General features: G+C 36.9%; 1 protein-coding gene across 4 annotated transcripts in view; it reads right to left on the bottom strand.

Annotated features, from left to right (window-relative positions):
- LOC6496701 overlaps window positions 1-18,644 on the bottom strand; it is a 57,716-nt gene that overhangs the window by 22,035 nt on the left and 17,037 nt on the right. For 2 of the 4 annotated variants that reach the window (XM_044716083.1, XM_044716084.1), the window contains exon 3: window positions 6,146-6,288. The exons of the other annotated variants lie outside the window; for them this stretch is intronic. The gene's annotated coding sequence lies outside the window, so the exon portion shown is untranslated. The remainder of the gene's footprint in view (window positions 1-6,145; window positions 6,289-18,644) is intronic. 4 annotated transcript variants of the gene reach the window in all.

The following is an 18,644-nucleotide window of genomic DNA, read 5'->3' as shown; positions in this document are numbered from 1 at the left end:
ATGAAGAAAAGCTAGAGTGGAGTCTGTTTAAATGAACCTCATTTTATAGGGAGGTCATTCCTTACTCCCAACACACATACAACATATGTAAAATTTCGACCATCACAAATGATTTCCATAAAAGCTTTATCCATCCAACTAAAGCTTACGTTCGTATAAAAGTATATTCTTACGTATCTTTTTCCTTTAATATGTATTGTTGGGTATCCCGAATATAAACTACCCGTTCCGCCAATGTGGATTCATTTTTAGGAATTATTGCAACAATTTTTTAGAACCGAAACTGCCATAAATCAAATGACCTATGTATCGTAGATTTAACTAAAAGATTTTTACATTTTTCTATCACTCTACGAAAAATGATGATCCCATTATTTTAAGATTTAGTTTTTAGGATACCGCAGACACGAACTGTACAAAAGGGCGTTTTTATACCCTTGCAGAGGGTATTATAATTTTGGTCAAAAGTGTGCAACGCAGTGAAGGAGACATCTCCGACCCTATAAAGTATATATATTCTTGATCAGGATCACCTCCTGAGTCGATATGAGCATGTCCGTCTGTCCGTCTGTCCGTCGGTCCGTCTGTCCGTCTGTCCGTCTGTCTGTTTCTACGCAAACTAGTCTCTCAGTTTTAGAGCTATCGAGTTGAAACTTTGCACATACCCTTCTTTCTGTTGCAGGCAGTATATAAGTCGGAACGGCCGGGATCGGTCGACTATATCCTATAGCTGCCATATAACTGATTGATCGGAAATGCCATAACTTTGGTGTTTTTTAAGTTGGAGGGTTGAGACTTTCCACACATGTTATATTTGACCAAAATATCTTGTGTACGAAATTTCATAAATTCCGACGATCGGCCGACTATATCCTATAGCTGTCATAGAACGATCGAAATTGGCATAACTTTGTTGTTTTTTAAGTTAGAAAGATGGGATTTGGTACAGATTCAATTTTGGGAAACAAAATCTGATTTGTCGAATTTCATAAGGATCGGCCAACTATATCCTATAGCTGTCATATAACTGATTGATCGGAAATGCTATAACTTCGTTGTTTTTCAAGTTAGAAGCATGGGAGTTTCAATGGATTCCTCTTTTGGCAAAATAATTCGATATGCCAAATTTCATAAGGATCGGCCGACTATACACGATCCGCTATATATCTAATAATATAAGATGCGTGGCGCCACCTAGCGGACTGCGACTCAACTGCAAGGGTATATCAACTTCGGCTCCGCCCGAAGTTAGCTTTCCTTTCTTGTTTGGCTTCTTTTTATAGCACATAGCATTTATATAAAAGACTATAATAAAGATTTTTCAAAATTAAACATTTAGATTGGACGTAGAAAATAATGAGCTACACAAAAATCATTTATTTTGGGCAAACTGTACATCTTCTCAATAATATTAGGGGCTTCATAAAACCATCCATAATACCATAATTATTATAAACTACTTATTTTTGAGTTACTTAATAAAAATAAAAATAAAAATAACGAGAAAAAAAATTATATCATAAATGTTAATTGATAATTTTTTATTTTCGATTAATCTAAATCTGAATATCAATTTTTTGTATCCGAGTTACTGAGATTATTTTAAATCCCTAGAAAAGAAACAGAAAGGTCCTTGTAGAACAACAGTTTTTTTCCAAAGCTTTATAATTTTCGTAAAATTTATCAAAACGGTTATATATACAATATAATCATAAATATTATATAAATTATGATAAAACAATATTATTTAACTTAACAAATAGCAATTGAGCCAAAGATTTAACAAAAGAAGAGCCCTATCCCTTGAGGAAGGACCAATTTAAGCACGGAAAAAAAACTCAAAAATCTCCACGCATAATTTCCTGCTCCATAACCTTAAAGCTCGCCTGAGCCATGGCTTTTTGAAAATATGAGATTAAAAACTCCAATTTAATTGACGAAAATATTGTTGAACCACCTACAATAAATTCAAGAAAATTATTTCGAGTTTTCCCTTAAATCCAAAATTAAAACATGTTAGGATCTACTGATTTCAATAAGAAAATAAGAATCTTCCATAGGACCAAAAATGTAGAAATGTTAATGTAGAAAATCGGAGATTTCAACTTTTGATGAGTATTCCAAAGATATGGTATATGCTAGATACCATTTTTAAATTTTAGTTGGTACATATAAATTTCAAAAATGATATAAATGACAAAAAATGGTAAAATTATGCGTGGATGAAAAAAAAAGGTGGAAATTGTCGGCCTGTGTTAATAAAATGTGAGTTTTATTACAAAACTGATTATTCTAACCTTTCTTGATTCATTTAACTAGTATGTTTAGAAAGAAACAAGAACTAGGCAACTAAGTTCTAAGCCGAAGCTTGCTTATGTGGTTACCATCAGACGTTCATTGACTCCATGAGTCTCATTATTTATGCTTGCGGTATAAGGCATATAATACGACAGCTGCCAAATGTTAGCCGACTTTGTTTTTGGCACAAACATTTTTTCTAACTTTGGGCATTGCGCACACAAACTTATCTACGAGCTTTTTCTTTAACGTAAAAATAATGTCCTTCCAGGCCGCATTGATTGCAAATAAATTACACTAACAGGCGTTGAGATAGAAGGCCGTGAAACACTGGTAGTGAATGGTGGCAAGATGAGGGTAGGAGATGAGGAAAGAGATTAAGTGCCAGAACGAGTTCATAAAGCTCACACACACATACAAATCAGAGAATTGGGGAAAAAGGGAAAACTCGAGTTGGCCGAAAATGGCAGCGCCATTAATTTAACTTTGGCCCCGCGATTCGTTTGCAGAAACTTTAATTAGAAAATCCCGGCGCAGATTTTTTTGTAATTTTCTTTGCTTGAATGCTTCCACTAAGCCAGAGATTCCCGTCCAAGACTTGCTCCTGGGCGCTGATAATGAAGTTCTTTTCTTCCACTTTTCTTGTATTTTTTGCATTCACACTTCCGGCTTCATTATGCGAAAATTATTTTAGCTGCACTTTCCCGCTAACTTCCAGCTTCTGGACTCCAGAGGTCGAGGCAAATATTATGCCACCGCTGTTGCTTGAAGAGTTTAATGGTGATGTCGCCTCATATACCATAAACTTGTTCGGCGATTATCGCATAGCGTTTGCTGCAGGCAGATTTAAGAGTAAAAACAGCTGATAAAATGTGTCTGTCGAGCCATAAAAGCTTAAATAAAATATACTTTAAAAATAAAAAAAAAATTTAATATATTTATTTGGTGGTATATTGGCAATTACTAAGTAATACAAAAATTGATAAAACACTACGCTTAGGTTAAATAATCTTTGAAAAATACTTATAGAGTTAAAGTCCCCATCTGAAAAAAGCATTCAGATTCCTCTTTAGTACTACTTATAGGGAAACCGGTTTTACAATTTCTACAACATTCTCCCAGCTCGGTGTCATTATTCATTTTAGTGTGTATTCCGTTTTGTACTGTGTAACCTTTTTGCCGCATTGTTTTGCAGCTGTAAAGCAATTTTCGAAAGCATAATAGACTTTTCCGGTTAAAAAAGGACGATAAGAAGAGAGAATAAACTTCAAGTAAATGCCACAAAAAATATAAAAACGAAACAGTGGCCAGGAAAAAATGGACGTTAACAGTTATTTCTCAAGGGTTTTTAGCCAAGGCTCTTGGTAACCTGGTCCTCACAAACCCCCTTTTCCCAATTCGTGTGGCCAGTAGAGGGTTCAGGTAGGACCCTAGAAGCTATGCCTAAGCCTAGTTCTGACTTCTGCATTTTCCCGTGCCCCTTTGTATCCTTTCCCGCGAACCTTTTCTTGTTCCCATTTCTACCAAGTGCCACTTCAGCGACTGTTGATTGTTATTTGTTGCTGCCAGCCTTTGTCAACATTTATATTGACATTTGTTCTTGGTTTTAAGCGGAAAGTTCCAGGCAAGGGCCGCAAGGGACTGTATTAAAAAACTATTTTATAAAAACATAATTTTTTGCAAATAAAAAAGCCAAAATTTTTTTTAAGAAATGTATCTTTATATATTCACTTTGAAAGGCGCCTTAACTTTACAATTTGAAAGATCAAAAAATAAAAATATAAGACATATACTACATGCATAATATAAAAAACTCCAATATGTGCTTAACACAGGCCGAATATTTCCAACTTTTGTTTTTCCTCCCAGCATAATTTAACCCTCTCCATATCTCTTAGGGTCCCCTGAAACAAAGCCCAGAGCAAACTTGGGCTCCATCACCCACAGTTTCCGCGGTACACCTAAGAGAAGAAACTGAATAAATCTTACCATATATTGAATTATGTAGGCCGTGTAATGGCGATGACCATCATTGTTTCTAGTACATATCATTTTTGAAATGTATATGCACCAACTAAAATTAAAAAATGGTATCTAGCAGTTACCATATCTTTGGATTACTCATCCAAAGTTGAAATCTCCGATTTTCTACTTTAATTTTTGGTCTTCTATGATTTTTACCCAATCATTTTTCTATGGAAGATTTTTATTTTCTTATTGAAATCAGTAGATCATACCATGTTTTAATTTTGGATTTAAGATAAAACTCAAAATAATTTTATTGAATTTATTGTAGGTGGTTAAACAATATTTTCGTCAATTAAATTGGAGTTTTTAATCTCATATTTTCAAAAAGTCATGGCTATCTACAATTTCTGTAAAGCGTTACTAAACAAGATAAACCTGCAATAGATTCGGTTTAAAATATAGAAACAGTTTTAGATTCCTCTTTTTATCTTAAAGCGGACGGACGTTTTTATTTTGTGCGCACTGCGATTTTATAAAATTTTTAATAAGCTTACCATAATCAATTGGTGTTTATTTCTATACACATGAACAAAAAAAATAAATAAATAAATTGCAATTTTTAGATCCGTATCGCTTCGCGTGTGCACTAATATATTTGGAGGTAAAATAATAATTTGTTTAATTTTCCTTCCAACCATTGCCCTGCTTTCCTTCTTCATCTCTGACGGTGTTGCTTCTATTCTATTCTCGCTCAATAGAGATTCATATCTATATTCTTTGAATTTTACTAACTTTAACTAACTCTCTTTAATCTCCCCTTTTCGTTTTCCTGGTACAGTGGTTCAAGGTTCATTAATAGGAAAAACAAATAATATTAATAAATTAATAATAATTAATTATTTAAATAATAATTATTTAAAAAATAAATTAATAATAATTAAAACTCAATAGAGTTTGCTGACTTTGTGAAAACGTTTTACACGCTAAGTGTGCCGGGTTCACGGCCTCAGTTTCGGATGCTATTTCACTGGTCTCCACTTTTGCTGTGACGGTTGTAGTGCTGTTCAGGACGAAATAAGATCGTTCATGAGACAGACTAAAAGCGGATTCAAGGAGTTGATTAGTGGTTTTCGTAAAATTAATGACCAACTCTGTGCGCTCGATTCACAATTAAGAATTCTTCAACTACTAAATGAGTCTCCAAAGCTTAAGAAATCCTCTTTTAGTGAAGTGCTTGTGGCGAATAATCTTCAGCCTGCTCAGCCGATCACTATGCAGCCGCTTATATCTCTGGCCACTCCAAGGGCCGAGCCTGAGAAAAATTCGGCTTCCGAATATCTCATAATTAATGAGCAATTGTCCGATATGTCTTCTGTGGCATCGCTATAAGTAATCCCAGACACAATAATTCAAATCCCCGTAACAGTCACCAAACAGGGTAATCAACCATCCGGACCCCCGGTACGTACTGATGCCGCTGTACTAGTTACGGCGGCACCAAAACCCTTGCAGGTGATCCCCCCATCGAAACACGATTTTTTTTCCCGGCTTGCCCCTGACACTTCTGAGATTGATATCTCGGCTTACATCAAAGCTTTAACAAAAGTCGACATAAAGGTGGTGGATATTAAAAAATTTAAATATTCATACACCAGGCACACGTCGTCATTCAAAATACGTGTGCAGATGTTCAAGACGATTTGTTCCGCCAGCTTTTGGCCAGAGAACATTTTCGTCCAAGCACATCAACCAAGTACGGTGAACAAAAAAATAACCAAACCAAACGGTGTAAAACTCCCACATGTAACGGCCACTGACCAACCTTCCACCTCATCTTCCTCGGATTCAAAAAACTAATGTCTACTAATGTAACACTTACCTGTCAGGCTATCAGAAACTCATTTTATTGTGTTTACAAAAACTTGGTTAAAGCCGGAGATCTTAAGCTCCGAAGGCATGTGAGGATATAAACATCGCATTACAAAAACTCCAATTTAGTTGACGAAAATATTGTTTAACCACCTATAATAAATTCAATAAAATTATTTTGAGTTTTATCTTAAATCCAAAATTAAAACATGGTATGATCTACTGATTTCAGTAAGAAAATAAAAATCATCCATAGAAAAATGTTTGGGGAAAAATCATAGAAGACCAAAAATTTATGTAGAAAATCGGAGATTTCAACGGTGGATGAGTAATCCAAAGATGTGGTAACTACTAGATACCATTTTTTAATTTTAGTTGGTACACATACATTTCAAAAAATTATATGTATTAGAAACAATGCCATTACACGGTCTACATAATTCAATATATGGTAAAATTTGATCAATTTCTTCTCTTAGGTGTCCTGCGAAAACTGTGGGAGATAGAACCCAATCAATCAAAATAATTGTGTAATTAATCAAAATAAATAAAAAAAAATTCAATTTAAATTGATTAAAAAAATTAATAAAATACCTTACGAGGTAAAATAACGGTGGCAAGCCCGCATGCCACGTCTAAAAAGTCTGATATCAATTTTGGTGACGAAAAAATGCTATATACGTATGTATAAAAAATCATATCTAGAAAATATTCTTACCCGGCACGTTTTTATATGGTTTATTTTTATTGTCTCACGTGCTACAATTTTTTTTCAGTGTACAGAAAATTTATCTTAAAGTAAGCGAATAAAATATTTGAAAATCCTTTTTATCGAAGCATAGCATGTTAGGTTAGGAGCATAGATTGTAAAGTTACGCGTCTTTTATGTAAGTTTAAGAGTCTTTTTAACTTAAGTAGTCTCTCAGTTTTAAAGCTATCGATTTTAAACTTTGCACAAATCCTTCTTTTGTCTGCAGTCATATAAGTAGGAACGACCGGGATCGGTCGACTATATCTTATAGCTGCTATATAACTGGTTGATCGGAATTGCTATAACTTTGGTGTTTTTAAAGTTAGAAAGATGGGACTTCGTACAGATTTGGGAACAGAAATCCGGCCGACTATATCCTATAGACGCCTTATAACTAAATGATCGAAAATGGCACAAACCTTAACTGCAAGGGTATATCAACTTCGGATCCGCCCGAAGTTAGCTTTTCTTTCTTGTTTTATATTCAATTGGGTCAATCAAAAGTGTTTTATATTTACACAAATTTCTCCCAAGCAAAGGTTTAGATAAAATTGATTTTTTGAAAACAATACCTTTCATTTGGTATAACACTCGTTCAGATGGAACGCAGGCAAAAAAATTTCAATTCTTCGTCTATATGTGTCTTCAAGCGTTAGCTACAACCACTAACCATACAATATATGTTGTATGGTTAGTGCTACAACCTAGGGCATGCGTGTCGCCACCTAGCGGGTGATAAAATTTTTCTCGGTTAGCCAGAATAGAATGGAGTGAAAAATTACTTTAACGAGAAATTTTAATGCATTGTCTCGAACCATATCTTAACTTATTTAACTTATACGACGTCGTATTATGACGTATTATGGGGGTCGGGAGTAGTTTTTTCCCCAGACCCTCTGTTTTGACACCACAGAGAATGTTTCGTGTGTGGCAATTAAATAAACGTTTGTTTTGGCCAGGCCGTTAATTTTTTAGGCTCAAGTGGCGAATAAGCGTGCTCTACTTTGAGTGGCTGAACCCAAGAACGTCTGTCTTATTAAGCCATAAAAGAAATAAATGTTAAATTATAACACCAAATAGGCAACGCTGCGTACCTTTATGTCGAATTCTGATACGGATTTCGATTCGGGTCCCCGGCCCACCCACAGTAACTTATAATTCCAAAAGCCAATAAAATCAAACAACCCATCGGACCAACCAGCCAAACAACACAGAGCCCGAGGCAACCAGCATACATATTGACTATACGCACCATCGCTCGCATACATCCTTGCGGGAAAACACGGTTACAATATCCTAAGCATAAATATCCAAAATACTGTGGGTGCTTCAATTTTATGACGCTCTGGAGTCAGCCTGCCCTTTCCATCGTGCACCGTCTTCCACCGCCTAAACTCACAAACGTATTCAATTGCCACAATAAAACTTCTTTGATAATATGTGAAAATCATACAAAGCACAATATTAAATTAGACCACAACGAAAATGTGAATGGCATTGACAAGAACGCCGAAAAAGCACATGGAACATTAAATTGTGGCCATGGACCATAAAATGTGCCAAAGTCATCCCAAATAACGGGCGGCTAGTTGATCAGCATTCTTGGATTTTGGGCGGGGTCGTTCAACGGGACATAGTTACAACCCATTGCCGCAAATATGTATATGCTTAGATTTAAATAAGGGTGTGTTTGACTGACAACTACTCCTACACCGCTCTATTAGAATTTACGCTTTGAAGGGTTAAATAAGCATACGTATCCAGGAGACACTTTAAAGACACTTATACCCTTGCAGACGGTACTATAAATTTCATGCTGTACTATAACTTCTCCTCCTTTAAAGCAGTGAAGGAGGCATATATATAATATATATAACGGAAGAGCTGGGATAGGTCGACTATTCATATTCGCTGCCATATAACTGATCGATCAAAAATGGCCAATTTATACTATATACTATAGCAGCCATATAAACGAAATATCGGAAATAATACAGCATTGATATTTTTAACAGCGTTTATTTTTTTTAACAATTTTCCAAAATGTTTCTTTCACCTTTCACATACTGCGAAGATAATTTAAAAAAATGTGAATGGTTTCATTAAAATTGCTTTTCCATTTCTGGGCATTTTATTTAACAATATGCTAACCTTTATCAAATAAAATGAAAACAGCTCCTTAGCTAATTGTTTGACTGTAATTTGCCCCTGTTCGGGACTTTTGGCAGTCGAAAAATGTTAAGAACTGTTTTTTTTGTGACAGTTATTGATTATTTAGTCAGTGTCCTTGCCTACAGTAGGAAAATGGAATGAAATGGCAGCCGATGCTGTTGGGAAATCATCGAAATGGGAGCACTTTCGGAATGCGATTCGGATACCGAATTCAATTCCGGGAGTCCAACTAATTGCCGAGGCTTGTGCGACACGATAGAAGAATTCCATGGCAACACGTCGCCAAGGAGTCACAGATGCACTTTTAATGATGGGAAACTGGATTTTTCGCCAGGGTAGCAGGGAATTTGATTTGAACTTTCTGCCGAGCGGGACGACTTTTCTCTCCTACACGAGTCCCTTGACGTCAACATTTTTTATCCAAAAAATTTTATCCCACCAAATCAGCTGTCTTCTAAAATGCAAATCCTTGTTTTAGAAACGGTAACACACAAAAGCTCAATAATAACATAATATAAGCATCAAATAAAAAAAAACATCTTGACGAGGTAAAGTAACGGTAGCGAACCTGCATGCCAAAATATCTTATATCAATTTTGGTGACGAAAAAGTGCAATATATGTATAAACAAAAAAGGAAAGCTTATTTCGGGCGGATCCGAACTTGATATACCCTTGATATATAGTATTTTGGAGCAGAATCTGTGTATATAAAAATATTTTGTCTGGTGACACCAATGCATTGGTGTCATTGCAATGTCCCCACTATCTCCAATTTGGGGAATCAAATTTCTCCCAACCCAAACTAATTTTGGCAAATGTTTGTGTAAAATACATCTAATGAAAAGATCACCTTTCACTTGGTATATCATTGGTAAGAAAAGAAAGTTTTTAATCCTTTAGCATATATATAGTGTCTTCAAGTGCTAGCTACAAACTAGGGCATGCGTGCCGCCACCAAGCGGACTATTGTCCCCTGTGATATACATACATACTTATGTTTATATTTATATTTTGGATTTTTCATTTTTTCGGATTCGATTCCTTGACGCGTTTTCACCCCAGGTTAATTCAATTTACTCTCGAATCGGTGGTTGGTTTCGGCATTTTCTTTCAATTTTTTGCAGACGGCAGAGGTTGCAATATTTTCAACTGAATAACGATGCCAATGATTGACCAAATTCCTTTGCCATTTACTTTTATCCGATGTGCAAATATTTGGCATGACTAAATGAAACAATTTCACCAGCATTTTGGACAACTGTCATATTTGCGTATAACAAACATAACGATTTGTGATAGTGAGCTCTCTGGATTATCAGAGTTAAATTAAATTAGACTTTTTATTTAATAAGAGAATTTATTGCTGAGAGGATCTACTTAGAAATCTTTTTGTGTAGACTCAAAACTTAGTCTGTAAGAAACTTGATTGCATTTCCGTTGCTCTCCACCTGCCTGCCGTCTGCAATTCTATTTCCAATATCCCACCCATCACGCCACCTTTCAGCTAAAAGAGACAATATTGCCTTTGGCATTGAAGCCAGCCGTTGACTTTTCCAATTGCAGAATCAACATCAACAGCAACTGGAAAACCCTCGTCCTTCTTCCGCCGCTCAGTTGATTGGTTTGTGAAAACTTTGAAACAACATGTAGTATAAGCTTAACTAACAGATAAGAGATAACGGATAGCAGACAGCTCCTTATAGGGATCCTTGATGGCGGATTCGCGACTGGATCCCTTTCATTTTTTCGTTTTCACTTTGTCGCTGGCAGTCTTGTTTTCAGCTCAATGGCAATAATCAGCAAGGAGGCTTTGTTTATTAGCACTGGCATTCCTGGATAGGGATTTATTTCGAAATTGTAACACATTTCGGTGGCAAGGGTTTTTCATAAATCGTGTCAGTGAGACTACCCACTCAGATTCATATCTTTGCGATTGATAATTTATAAATTGCTCATTTATTTATTCTCTGCCTATTTTTTCCTTGAATTATTATTAGTCATAAAAAATGAACTACCAACATGAGGCGTTCAAAAAAATCGAATTCATTCCTACAAGCTTTAGTTTGTCTAGTTTCTAATTCATTTCTTTCTAGTTTAGTTTTTAATTTGTCAATGAAAATAAATAAAAATGCATTATAGAGTGTGAAAAGATTTTAATTGGAGCAAAACGCTCAATAGAAATGTTGGCGGCCAACTTTGCCGACTTAGCCCCCTCGGGAAGGTTGACAGAAAAAATAATAACCATTTATTATTGTCATCATCCAGGCAGCTCGTCGAAATGAAATACAAACACATCTCGGTCCATTTCTCATAATTGAAATTGTAACGGATCAGGGAATGCAAATAAATATAGTTGCCGAGCTCCGATCACTCCCTCCATTAAAAAATTTCAATGTATTTCCCACCAGACTATTGTGCCCGGTCATGAATTATAGCCCACACTCCTTCGATTGCATTGAACCCCTGTAATCCTTCCATGCCTCGCTTTTGTCTGTCGTTTTTTGTGTGTTTTGTTGTTGAAAACTCTCTGGTGACCCACATGGCTTTTTCAGTTGTTAGTTACAGTCAATTAAATGCAAGGGATTATATCAAAATCTTTCTTCTTTTTTTTTAATAAATAGTCAACCATTTACATAGAACACGGCTATAAAAAATCTAGTTACATACAAAATTGTATTGTTGCGTGATCAGAGATGGCAATTTATTATAAGCGGTCTCTTTTATGGCTTTAACGGCGACAATCGACAGCATAAAAACCATTTTCGGGCCAAGGGCTAAACCCTTTCAAAGCTCGCAGGCAAAATGGATGGGGAGCCCATTTCCTACTCTGGGAGTGGCATTAGCCAGGCATACACTTTTTAGCCCGTCCACTTCGATCTCCATATACTCGATATTTATGCAGAATAACAAAGTGACAGTTCGAACAGCATTTAAATATGCATGCGGTACGGGTCGCACTAGAGAAGTTAGCTGAGTACTGTGATGTGGCCCTACAAAAGACATTGGGATTGTTTTAATTATTGTTTTATTTCTTTTGTTTTAATTATTGTTCTACAAAATGAATCCCAAATTGGGCTAAAGCACAAAAATATTTCATATAGAATTTTTATATATCCAGTCCATTTTTTATTCAAGTTTTTAAAAATGAGTGGGTTTGATACATTTTTAAGGGGATCCAACATTAAAAAATGGTGTATATGCCAATTAGAAAACTTTTTGGGAACCACTCAGGCCCCACTTTTTCACACACATATCACCCTGCCTCAGACCCACAGCTTATGGCTTATTGTTGTTGGCTTCTGTACCATGGCTGCGGCCTGTCGTTGCAGCGGTTTTTTTTACTGTTATTGAAAAGCATTTGGTCGTCAAATATGTATACGAACTTTCCCACAATGGTATATTCAGCCTATTCGTATATCAATATACAAACGCTCAAAAATGTGGGCATGTGTGTGTGGATGGCTATTCGGGTCAGTAGATCAGAAATGCCAGAGACGACTCACAAAAGTAAAAACAGACTGGAATCTGGGTATATTTTTGGTTTATCGGTGCCCCACATTCGTGTTTAGTATTTGTGAGTTTATTCTGGTCCAACTTTGGTCAAATGGAAGACTTTTCCGAAAGGGCCTGAAAGGCGAAGGTCAACAGCTGTTCAATATGATGATATATTTTGGCTCACACTGGCTTCGCTTACGTTTTCCTATGTATTCACAGCCAAACTTCGAGAAGCGTTTAGATTCAATTTGTAAATAAATTTTTATGACGCTTAATAAAGTTTTAATGAGTTTATTCAAATGGGACGGATTTATTGCAGGTTTGAGCCCAGGGGGCTCTAATTGTCTTTTAGTCGTAATAATTTCAATCCAGTTCAATGTAGTAGAATTCAACAAATTCCTAAATCTCGTTGTCAGGCATTTGCTTCCAAACAAGCCAATAAAATAATATAAAAATCATATATAATTTCCAATGCCAGCTCCCAATCCGGTTTGTCAGTCACCCCAAACACTCAGGCCGTATCCTTGAATTACCATAAAAAAGCGAATGCAGTTCGGGGACAACAAACGTAATGCATTTGTATATACTTTTGCTTTTGGAAGCTAAGGTGAAAGTGTTGTTCCACCATATTCCTTTCCCTAATGGGGAAATAGTACTAGTGTGAGACTCTGGCGGGAGGCTTGGTCCATTAAGCAGTAGAGAGCGAGTACGGTTCTAAGTGCTTGTTCTTTGCTCATGATCTGGGGAAGTGGGGGTGCGACGCATTGTTTGCCCATTAAGGGGCAGTGCGGTGGGCAAAAGTGGTGCGGGTGGTACTGTTTCCGTTCGAGCGATCTGGGAATGCCACTTTCTCTGGAGGCTTAAGAATGGCTAACGCTCTCATTTGTTTATATTCTTTAGGGTTTCCGAACCACAACATTGAGATTTAAGGCGGATATTTACCCATTTGTGAAACTATAATTCAATTTAAAGAATTTAAAAAGGGATTTTTGAGCCCTTAATATATCAAATGAAAATTGGAAGTACTACAAGTAGTTATTTATGAAACTAGCTCAATCGAAATTTCTAGTTAATTCATTTAATTTTATTTAATCAAAAAAAAGAAAACGTAATTGTTTTCACTTAATATTCAAGTCTCCCACCAAAAAATTTTTTTGTGCAACTTTTTGGAAAATATCAATCTTAATTTCACGTCGCAGTCAGGTAATCCTTTAATTTTGAAACCTGTAGAGCATTGGGCAATCCTTCCCACGGCCCGCTGGGTGGCTTCAGCACAATAGAAGCCACTAAAAAGAGTAAACAATTTGCGCGGGTAAAAGCCAAAGAGCAAATAAACTCCTTCCACCAAATCCTGGCAGCCCGGAATAATGCAAATAAAACATAAGCAAAACGTAACGTAACGAAACGAAACGGAGCAGCCAAGCTTGCCTACTAATGCAAACAGGAGCAAAGCCGCACACGTAGACAAACACACATGCACTGTGGCAAATACGCCCACATATACACAGACACACTCACCGAGTTACATGCAAACAAGCACACATGTATTCTGGGCCGCAAGGTGCTTTGTAGAGTTGTTGTTGCGTTTGTGGCGATTGCGGGCTGGGTTCTTTAATTTGAACTACGGATAGGCATCAAACATTTTTTATACCCTTGCAGAGGGTATTATAATTTTTGTCAAAAGTGTGCAACGCAGTGAAAGAGACATCTCCGACCCTATAAAGTATATATATTCTTGATCATGATCAACTCCTGAGTCGATATAAGCATGTCCGTCTGTCTGTCTGTCTGTTTCTAAGCAAACTAGTCTCTCAGTTTTAAAGCTATCGAGTTAAAACTTTAAAACACACCCTTCTTTTCTTTGCAGGCAGTATATAAGTCGGAACGGCCGGGATCGGTCAACTATATCCTATAGCTGTCATATAACTGATTGATCGGAAATGCCATAACTTCGTTGTTTTTCAAGTTAGAAGGATGGGAGTTACAATTTATTGCTCTTTGGGCAAAATAATTCGATATGCCAGATTTCATAAGGATCGGCCAACTATATACGATCCGCTGTATATTTAATAATATAAGATGCGTGGCGCCACCTAGCGGACTGCGACTCAACTGCAAGGGTATATAAACTTCGGCTCCTCCCGAAGTTAGCTTTCCTTTCTTGTTTAATCATGTTTATGGCCAAGCAAATCCGCAGAGACAAACGCAAAAACAATCTCTTAAACGGGCCTCCAGGACACGATTCAGGAAAAACAAAAAAAATTAATTTACAAAGGTGCAGCCATTTGTATCAATAAGATCAAAAACAGATTAGCTGACAGCCCGTGTGAAAGCCGTCAAATAATTTATAATCTAAAATTTAATTTATTTTCCAAACACAATCAAAACGCAATATTTGCACTATTGGAGGGCAAAGCAACCGATGAATAATACACGAACTCATCCTTTTTTCATTCTTTAATCAAAAAGTGCCCCATCTCCCTACCACACCTATGCTGACTATGCTCTATTTAATTGTCTAAATCAATCCGCGCTCAAAATTTGAATTAAATATTTAAATTAAATGTTCAAACAAACAAGCACGAGCAAAGCAAATATACGAGCGGTGGAATAAATGTGAGGCTCTGCCCTTGGGCACCCCTCCCTGCTACCACTTGGGCTGCGATGAACATTAATTTTTTGCGCATAATAAATATTTTTTAGTATTTGTAGTCCGCCATTCCTTTACATTCATTAGGAATTTTGTTCGTGTGTGGAAATGTGAGTGAGTGTACGGGTGTATCCGTGTGTAAGAGTGGCAGCAATTAAGCCAAAACTACCCCTAGCAAGGAAGAAGGGGCAAAGTCAAGGGCGATTTTCGTTATTCACGTGCCACGCACACAGAATCAGTAGGGATTGACACAAATGCTAGGGAAGTGCCAGGAGCCCACAGTATTTTTAGCCAGGACAATCAAACAGTTTACCAAATCTCTGCTTGTGTGCGGGACCGGTAAATGGCACTTGGGGTGTGTGTTTGTGGGCGTGTTGTAAAATATGCATGACATTGCACAAAAGAGCGCAATGCATTTCCAACTGAGGCTGATTACACATAAGGCAAGTGAAATACTCTCACATCGAGTTGAATAAAAAGAAATAGTTTTTTATTTGAGATTTTAATTACGCTTTTAGGATTAAACATTAGCGATAATAGTATCTTAAATGGGCATAATGAGAAACTGCACATGATCCGCAAAAGCTTGTTATAAAAATAAAAAAAAAACGTAAATTTTCGTAATATCACATTAAAAGCAAACTACAATTTGAAGAGCATCAAAAATGCATTTTTCAATCATGAAGCTCTCATAATATTTAATTATATTTTCTGACAGCAACGATAAAATATTAAAATATTTAATTTGGATGTGAGCAAGGCAAATACCAGAAAGTCAGAAACGACATAACTTTGTGCCATTTTGAATGCAGGCCCAGGCTAACGAGATCTGGGTCCGGGGCTCAGTAATAGTTATGAAGCACAAAGGTCAAGTCCCAGATTGTCACGTAAGAAAAGAAGCAGGCCAGGCTCACCTGTCGGCCTAGTTTCGGTTCCCAGCAGCATTCATTTCTCCAGCAGCCGCCCGCATCTCGAAGCTCGTTTGCTCCATATTACGGCCTGACCATCTGACCTTTGGCCATAGTATCTAAAAAGCATGAAATGTTTCAGCGTCATGCAGAGGGAAACTTTAATATAGAAACGGCCGACGCAAACGTCGTGTCCGACCCAACAGCTGGCCAACGGTCACCATTGGACTTTCCGTCCCGTGTCCATGTTCCATGTACCATCCACCTCCCATCCATCCGTTTTTTTTACTTTTTCGCTCTTGCCGCACTCTTTTCGATTTTGCGGTCTTTTTCTCCAGGCAACCTTCAAACCGGGCCTCAAACTTTTGATTAATGTTTGTTAGTTTGTATCGGCGTGAAATGTATTTGTTTTAAAACAAAATGCAGTGCAGCAAAGTGTGAACGAGGGGCGTGATGGCTGAGAGGACGATAGCACTGTTTTTGCACTACGGACCGACCCCCCATCTATCTCCAAACCCTGGTTGGCCCGTGACGTTCCAGTTTGTGTTTCAAGCGACGACTTTTGCTTTTAATTCTCTCTGTGTTGTTTATGGGTTTGCTCCCCCGGCCTGCACAGGGTTTCCATTTTTGTTAGTTTTTGCTTTTACTTTTCCACTCCCTCTGCTTTTATCTTTGTGGTGTTCATTCATCTTCCAGCAAGCGGGGAGAAAAAATATTTTTTGATATATGTATTGACTGGCAAAATATTTGTCTTACACGTGTCTATGCACACAAAACAACACAGAGAAAACTTTCGGGAATGTTTGGGCACGAATGGATTCTCAGATACCTCTTCCGTATGATATTTGTCGAAGTCTTATTTAAGCTCAAAGTATTAGTCGATTACTGCTGAATTTCCATCAATTAAAACCAGCGCGTTTAACTTAGTGAGTGCCTACTGTTTTTGTGACTTTTGGCTATTTGCTGTTTGTTTTATGTACAATGTATTCATTTTTATGGACCGGCATCATTTGGGTCTGTGTATGGGAGGTAGTCAAGCGTGAACTAAAAGATTAGAATTTCAAACATTTTTTGCACTCAATTCTTTTTAACCAATTCCCAATTTATAGGGCCCGCACAGAGTCCTTTTAAAGGTCGTCCAATTTGCCGAGCAGCTGCCAAAAAACCAGAGAAGCGCATGACGGAGCGACCAAGACAAAGGAGACATTAATGTTGCCCCGAAAAGTAGGCAACGAAACGCGTTTAAAGTCCCGGATTAAGGACCAAAATGTAATAAAGGTTTCATGGTTGATTTGTTGCCTGCAAAAATATTCTTTGAACGCCTAATAGGCATACTCTTGCTGGGGTTGTATTTGTTTCTGCTGAAAACGTGCTGATTTCCGGTTCGGATAAACGATGCCCGCAGGAGTGTTTAATGAGTTGGCCACCCCCAGCCGGCCCTCGAAGTTGAAGCCCCGGATGAAGCGGGCATCACCAAGCTAAAAGGGGGCAGGTTGATAAGAATTAGTGGTTTTAGGAGCTAATATATTCCGGGCATGGTTCTTTTTCAATTAAATTAAAACCATCTTTAAAAGCTTCTTAAAAGATTCCCCCTTTTAAGAACACATAATAGTAGGTACCGTATTAATTTTTGTGTAAGTATTGTATTAGGGTATATATAGTATTCGTGCCGAATCATAACTGACCTAATGAGATATATACAATATCCTTTATCAGCTTCAATTTTCGACTCGATAAAGTTCATGAGGTGAACACCAAAGTTATAGCATTTCCGATCAATCAATTATATGGCAGCTATAGGATATAGCTTTAAAACTTAGAGACTAGTTTGCGTAAAAAAAGACAGACGGACATGCTTATGTCGACTCAGGACGTGATCCTGATCAGGATCGGAGATGTCTCCTTCTATCCTTCACTACTTTTGATCAAAACTAGAATACCCTTTGCAAGAGTATAAATATGGGTTGTGGTTGCTGGATTTTTGATTTCAGGTAAGTCTTTACTTTAAAAAACCAAATGTAATATTACATTTTCTTTGGTAATATATTAATTCGAGCAGTTTAAAAGAAAAACAAGAAAGGAAAGCTAACTTCGGGCGGAGCCGAAGTTGATAGAACCTTGTTTGGTTGTGCCATTTCCGATCGTTCAGTTATATGGCGGCTATGGGATATAGTCGGCCGATCCTTACGAAATTTGGCAGAACAGATAAGATTGCTCACAATGGAATCTTTAGAAAGTTCATCATTCTAGCTAAAAAGACACAATTCTGATCGTTCAGTTATATGGCAGCTATAGGATATCGTTGGCCCATCCCTTTAAAATTCGGCAAATCACATTATTTTGTCCAAAATAGAATCTGTACCAAGTCCCATCTTTTTAACTTAAAAAACAACAAAGTTATGCCAATTCCGATCGTTCTATGACAGCTATAGGATATAGTGGGCCGATCCTTATGAAATTTTGTAGATAATATATTTTGCCCAAATACATGTGTGTACAAACATAACAAGTCCCAACTCTCTAACTTAAAA

The sequence above is a fragment of the Drosophila ananassae genome, chromosome 3R (assembly GCF_017639315.1).
Source record: "Drosophila ananassae strain 14024-0371.13 chromosome 3R, ASM1763931v2, whole genome shotgun sequence".
NCBI classification, from domain to species: domain Eukaryota; kingdom Metazoa; phylum Arthropoda; class Insecta; order Diptera; family Drosophilidae; genus Drosophila; species Drosophila ananassae.
Note: the sequence above shows the minus strand (reverse complement) of the source record. Positions and strands in the feature narration are given on the sequence as shown.